The 7,877-nt window shown below is 39.4% G+C and overlaps 1 pseudogene; it reads left to right on the plus strand.

Moving 5' to 3' along the window:
- Positions 1-7,041: 7,041 nt before the first annotated feature.
- On the plus strand, positions 7,042-7,472 carry LOC116895975 (annotated as a pseudogene).
- Positions 7,473-7,877: the final 405 nt, after the last annotated feature.

A 7,877-nucleotide genomic window follows, 5' to 3' on the forward strand; every position in this document is an offset into this window, starting at 1 on the left:
TTTATATGTTTATATTTAATATATATTGATATTACAAAAATTCCTGTGATGTTATCTATGTTTCACAGAAGAACAAATATAAATTCAGCTGTGATAACTGACCAACCTTTCTGGCTGAACTTACGTGAATATAGTAGTGCTGTTTATCACATGATGACAATTGTTTCATAGTTCAAACATTTTTCTTGGAATAATAATAACAATTATTATTGAATAAAATTATACTTTGTCATTTCATGGATATAAGATATTTTCATAGTCAAAGGAGATAAGACGTCCTCCAGATCAATCCACTTAAAAGTTACAACTTGCCCTTCCAGTTTGAACCTGGGACCAGATCAGACACCCACTGGATGAGCACCCAATCCTACAACACCCAGAGAGAGACAGACTCCCAGGTGCTCTGAAATGCCTAGGATCACAAGTAAGGCCACAACATCTGCCCCACCACCCAGAGTTACTGGTACCCCAGGATCCAGGGACTCAGGAACCCTCACCAAGCCAGTGGCATGGGATCCATCCAGTTTGAACCTGTCTCCAGTGCAGAAAGCTGAATTCCCACCAACTCCTGAAACACACAGAGAAAGCTTGACTCCTAGGAGTTCTAACACAACAGTATCTCAGGAGCTTGGTCACACCAGGAGTTCAAGATTCCAAGAGGCAGCTTGACTCCTAGGAGCTGTGACACACTCAGGATTTTAGGATCACAGGATCATAGGATCAAAGGATCCCAGAATCAAAGGATTACAGCTAGACTTCTAGGAGTTCTGACATAACCAAGGTCACAGGAGGGACAGGTTCCAGTCAGAGACAACAAGGGCAGTTAGCACTAGAGATAACCAGATGACTAGAGGCAAGTGCAAGAACATAAGCAATGGAAACCATTGCTACTTGACAATATCAGAACCTAGCTCTCCAATCACACCAAGCCCTGGTTATAGTAACACACCTCAAAAGCAAGATTCAGATCTAAAGTCCCATCTTATAAATATTATAGATTAATTTCAGAAGGACATCAAATCAAAGAAATACAGGACAACAGAGGCAAACATGTAGAAGACCTTAAAGAAGAAACAAATAAATCTTTTAAAGAAATACAGGAAGACACAATTAAAAGAATTGAACAAAACCATCTAGGATCAAAAATGGAATAGAAAGAAACATTAAAGAAAACAGAAAGGGAGACAACCCTGGAGATAGAAAACCTAGGAAAGAGATCAAGATTCATAAATGCAAACATCAACAACAGAATACAAGAGATAGAATAAAAAAATCGCTGGTGTACCCTAGAAGATATTGACACAACAGTGAAAGAAAATGCAAAATGCGATCACTTGGGGAAAGAGTAGGAATGAAAGACCCCCGGAGTGGGGAGACCCTCACTCAAGTCTCGGGATGACGCAACCCCCCAAGAACTCACACAAGACCGTCCTTGTTGTAATCACATGAGGTTTATCGATAGCAACCAGTGCACTGGTGTCGAGACTCGTATCCCACGCAGGGGCAGTGGAGTTCGACCCAGAGAGGCTGGGAGAAGAGGTATTTAAAGGGAGAAACCACAACCCGAGGGGGCAGGGATGGCGTCATAGAATAACAGTGAAAAATCACAAGGAAGAACTCTCTGTCTCCCAAGATTGTTTCCTAGGAGAAGCTGTCTCTTACTTCTCAGATTGTTTAACTTCATGGTCCGCTAGTTCCTAGGAGAAGTTGTTTCCTGCTTTTCAAGATTGTTCTCTAAGATTTATGGTCAGCTAGTTTCTGGGAGAAAGCTGTTGAGCTGGCCAATGTAATTATCCATTCTATAGCCCTAGGAGAGACTTCTTGGAACATACAATTCTGGGGCCTAACCTGTTTTCTTTTTCTGCTCTAAACTTTGTGTCTAGGGGGGCAACTTTAAAACTTTTATCTTTCAGGAATCTCAGAAATGTGGACAATCCTGAGAGCACAGGGGAGACCACCACTTCTTCTCACATTCCTGAACCAAGTGGAACCCGCCTGGAGCCCTCTGGACACAGGGACTGAGGAGCAGTCTGGGAGAGCATCCTTCTGGTTTCTGCCTGTGCCTGGAGCTGACCCTGTGACAGAGCACTTTGTATGCAGATCCTGCTAGTAGAAAGTCAGACTTCAAGAGTGCTGACAGACAGGTTTACAGAAGTGTTAAGCCACTGTCACAGACAGCAAGACCACCTAACACCAGAAATAACCAGATGGGAAAAGGCAAGTTCAGGAACCTAAGTAACAGAAACCAAGATTAATTGGTATCATCAGAGCCCAGTTCTTCCACCAAAGCAAATACTGGATATCCAAACACACCAGAAAAGCAAGATGTGGATTTAGAAATCACATGTCATGATGATGATAGAGGACTTTAAGAAGGACATAAATAACTCCCTTGAAGAAATGCAGAACAACACAGTTAAGCAAGTACAAGCCCATAAGGAGGAAAGACAAAAATCCCCTAAAGAACTAGTGGAAAGCACAACCAAACAGGTGAAGGAATTGAACAGAACCATAAAATATCTAAAAATGGAAATAGGAACAATAAAGAAATCACAAATGGAGACAACTCTGGAGATAGAAAGCCTAGGAAAGATATCAGGAGTCATAGAAAGAATTATCACCAACAGAAAAAAAAGAGATAGAAGAGAGAACCTCATGGGCAGAAGATACCATAGAAAACATTGACACAACCTTCAAAGAAAATATAAAACACAAAAGCTCCTAATCCAAAACATTCAGAAAATCCAGGACAATAGGAGATGAACAACTCTGAGAATAATGGGTATAGAAGAGAGTGAAATTCCCAAATTAAAGGGCCAGTAAATATCTTCAACAAAATTATGAAAGAAAACTTCCCTAATTTAAAGAAAGAGATATCGATAAACATACAATCTCACAGAATTCCAAATAGATTAGACCAGAAAGGAAATTCCTCCTTTCACAAAATAGTCAAAATGCCAAATGCACAAAACAAAGAAAGAATATTTAAAGCAGTAAGAAAAAAGGTCAAGAAACATATAAGGCATAACAATCAGAAATACACCAGACTTTTAACCAGAGACTATGAAAGTGAGAAGAACTCGGGCAGATGTCATTCAGAACCTATGAGAACACAAATGCCAGCCCAGGGTACTACATCCAGTAAAACTCTCAACTAGCATAGATGGAGAAACCAAGATATTTCATGACAAAACTAAATTTACACCATATCTTTTCACAAAACCATCCCTAAAAAGGATAATAGATGGAAAACTCCAACACAAGGAGGGAAACTGCACCCTAGACAAAGAAAGTAATCTTTCTTCTTGCAACAAACCCAAAAGAAGAGAGCCACATGATTCTACCTCTGACAAAAAAAATAAACAACAATCAAGGCATAGACTAAAACACTGGATATGAAAAGAGGACCCAGAATTTTGCTGCATACAGAAAACATCCCTTATTGACAAATACAGGACTACCAAAGAGTAAAAGACTGAGAAAATTTTTCCAAGCAAATGGTACCAAGAAACAATCTGGAGTAGCTATTTTAATATCAAATAAAATTGACTTTCTACCAAAAGTTATCTAAAGAGATAAGGAAGGACAGTTCATACTCATCAAAGGAAAAATGTACCAAGAAGAACTCTCAATGGACACTGAGAAAATTTTCCTGAACAGAATACCAATGAGTCATTCTCTAAGATAAAGAATAGACAAATGGGACCTCATAAAATTGAGAAACTTCTGTAAGGCAAAGGACACTGTCGTTAGGACAAAATGGAAACCAACAGATTTGGAAAAGATCTTTACTAATCCTACATCCAATAAAGAGCTAATATCCAATACATATAAAGAACTCAAGAAGTTAGACTCCAGAGAGTCAATAGCCCTATTAAAAATGGGGTACAGAACTAAACAAAGAATTCTCAGCTGATGAATATCAAATGGCTGAGAAGAACCTAAAGAAATGTTCAACATCCCAGTCATCAGGAAAATGCAAATCAAAACAACCCTGAGATTCTACCTCATGCCACTCAGAATGGCTAAGATCAAAGACTTAGGTAACAACAGATACTGGCGAGGATGTAGAGAAAGAGGAACACTCTTCCATTGTTGGTGGGATTGCAAACTGGTACCACTCTGGAAATCAGTCTGGAGTTTCCCCAGAAATTTGGACATTGTACTACCTGAGGACCAGCTATACCACTCCTGGTAGTATACCCAAATGGTGCTCCAACATACAATGAAAACACATGCTCCGCTATGTTCATAGCAGCCTTATTTATAATAGCCAGAAGCTGGAAAGAACCCAGATGTCCTTCAGCAGAGGAATGGATACAGAAACTGTGGTACATTTACAGAATGGAGTACTACTCAGCTATTAAATCAATGACTTCATGAAATTCATAAGCAAATGAATGGAACTAGAAAATACCATCCTGGTGAGGTATTCCATTCACAAAAAAAAAAAAAAAAAAAGCAAATGGTATGGACTCAGTGATAAGAGAATATTAACCCAAAAGCTCAGATTACCCAAACTACAATCCACAGACTACATGAAGCTCAAGAAGAAGGATCAATAGAGTGCCGACGCTTCAGTCCTCCCTAGCAGGGGAAACAAAAATATACATAGGAGGTGATATGGAGACAAATTTCGGAGCAGAGAATGAAGGAAAGGCCATCCAGAGCCTGTCCCATCTGGGTATCCAGCCCATATACATACTGCCACCAAACCCAGACAATATTGCTAACACCAAGAGGTGCATGCTGACAGGAGCCTGATATAGCTATATTGGGAGATGCTCTGCCAGAGCATGACAAATACAGACGTGAATGCCAGTAGCCATCCACTGAACTGAGAGCGGGGTCCCTATTGGAGGAGTTTGAGAAAAAGTTGAAGGAGCTGAATTGGCTTGCAACCCCATAAGAACAACAATATCAACTAACCAGAGCTCCCAGGGCCTAAACCACCATCGAAAGGGTACACGTGAACAGACCCATGGCTCTAGCTGCATATGTAGCAGACAATGGCCTTGTTGGGCACCAATGGGAGAAGAAATCTTTGGTCCTTCCAAGGCTGGTCCCTATAGTGTAGGGGAATAACTGGGCAGGGAGGTCCAAATGAGTGGGGAGATGAATGGAGGACCTCTGTCATAGAAGATGGAAAAGGGGAAGGGGATAGGGGCGTTTATGGACAGGAAATTAGGAAAGGGGATAACATTTGAAATGTAAATAAAGAAATCCAATAAAAATATATATGAAAAAAAGCAAGGAAAACCATGCAAAATGCAAAAAACTCCTAACCCAAAGCATCCAGTAAATCCAGGACACAGTGAGAGTGAAGATTCCCAAATCAAAGGGCCAACTACCATTTTCAACAAAATTGTAGAGGAAAATTTCCATAAATTATAGAAATAGATGCCCATAAACATCCAAGAATCCTACAGAACACCAAACAGATGGGACCAGAAAAGAAATTCCTCCCTTCACATTATAGAATAAAGAGAGACTGAAAGAAGTAAGGTGAAAAGTTCAAGTAATATATAAAGGTAGACCTATCAGAATTAAGCCAGACTTCTTAACAAAGCCAGAAGGTCTTGGGAATATGTCATACTACCCTAAGAGAACACAAATGCTTGCCAGGGCTTATTATATCTAGCAAAATTCTCAATTACCATAGAGGGAGAAACCAAGATATTCCATGACAAAACCAAATTTACACAATATATTTCTACAAATCCAGCCCTACAAAGGTTAATAGATGGAAAACTCCAACACAAGGAGGGAAACAACACCCTACAGAAAGCAAGAAAGTAATCTCCTTGCAACAAAACCAAAGGAAGAGAGACACACAAACATAACTCCACCTCTAACAACAAAGATAACAGGAAACAACAATCACTATTCCTTAATATCTCTTAATATAAACAGACTCAATTTCCCAATAAAAAGACATAGACTAACAGACTGGATACATAAAGAGGACCCAGCATTTTGCTGCATACAGGAAACACACCTCAGTGACAAAGACAGACACTACCTGAGAGTAAAAGACTGAAAAACAACTTTCCAAGCAAATGGTCCAAAGAAATGAGCTGGAGTAGCAATTCTAATATTGAATAAAATCAACTTTCAACCAAAAGTTATCAAAAAAGATAAGAAAGGACACTTCATACTCATCAAAGGAAAAAAATCCACCAAGATGAACTCTCAATTCTAAATATCTATGTTCCAAATGCAAGGGCACACACATTTATAAAGAAACCTTACTAAAGCTCAAAGCACCCACTGCACTTCACTCAATATTAGTAGGAAACTTCAACACTGCACTCTCCTCAATGGACAGATCATGGAAACAGAAACTAACCAGACATAGAGAAACAAACAGAAGTTATGAACCAAATGAGTTTAACATATTTATAGAACATTTCATCTTAAAACAAAAGAATATAGCTTCTTCTCAGCACCTCATGGTATCTTCTCCCAATTTGACCATATAATCAGTCACAAAACAGGCCTCAATAACAACTCTGGAATAACAGAAAACCCAAGACATCAAAAACCTATCTCAACAGTAAAAGAACTTCTGTGGGAAATCACCATCCATGACCTCAAGGTATTCTGCAGAGAAATAGTAACAAAAACTGCATGGTATTGGTACAGAGACAGGCAGGTATATCAATGAAATAGAATTGAAGAACCCGAAATGAACCCATACACCTATGGTCACTTGATCTTTGGAAAGGTAGCCAAAACCATCCAGTGTTATAAAGACAGCATTTTCAACAAATGGTGCTGGTTCAACTGGAGGTTCTGCATGTAGAAGAATGCAAATTGACCCATTCTTATCTCCTTGTACAAAGCTCAAATTCAAGTGGATCATTGAACTCCACATAAAACCAGATATGATGAATGTAATAGAAGAGATAGTGGGAAAGAACCTGGAACACATTGGCACAGGGGAAATTTTTCTGAACAAAATACCAATGACTTATGCTCTAAGATCAAGAATTGACAAATGGGATTTCCAGTGGTAGAGTCTGGAAAGGACACTAAGAAATGGCACATTGCAAAAGAAAACAAAAGAAGGAAGAACATGTCATCTGGCTTGGACCTCAGGTAGCTGAAGGAGAAAACGTATTTGGTGTCTGCCACATCTTTGCATCCTTCAATGATACCTTTGTCCATGTTACACATCTTTCTGGCAAGGAATCCATCTGCTGAGTGACTGGTGGAATGAAGGTAAAGACTGACTGAGATGAGTCCTCTCCATATGTAGCATTTTGGTTTCCTAGCATGTGGCCCAGAGGTGCATATCAAACTCTGGGCCACAGGAACAAACTGGACCAAGACCCCTTGACCTGAAGCCCCAGTCAACCCTCAGAGCTCTTGCTGGATCTGGGATGAAGATTTGGCATACTGAGGATGTCACACCCATCCTCTCTAGCAGTACTAGAAGGCAGGGTGTTTGTTGTGGTTGCCTCCTGTGAACAGGATTTCTCAAGTTATTTTCTGTTAATAAATTGCTTTGTGTAGACTTTAAAAAAAAACAGTTGGGGGTGGGGCAAAAAAAAAACAAAATAGTTGACAAATGGCACCTCATAAAATTGAAAAGCTTCCGTAAGGCAAAGGACACTGTCATTAGAACAAAACAGAAACCAATGGATTGGGAAAAGATCTTAACCAACCCTACATCCAATACAGGGCTAATATCCAAAATATATAAAGAACTCAAGAAGTTAGACTCTAGAAAACCAAGCCAAATAACCTTATTAAAAATGGGGTACAGAGCTAAACAGAGAATTCCCTATTGAGGAATCTCAAATAACTGAGAAGAACTTAAAGACATGTTCAACATCTAGTCATCAGGGAAATGCAAATTAAAACAACCCCTA

The sequence above is a fragment of the Rattus rattus genome, chromosome 3, assembly GCF_011064425.1.
Source record: "Rattus rattus isolate New Zealand chromosome 3, Rrattus_CSIRO_v1, whole genome shotgun sequence".
Classification (NCBI taxonomy): Eukaryota; Metazoa; Chordata; class Mammalia; order Rodentia; family Muridae; genus Rattus; species Rattus rattus.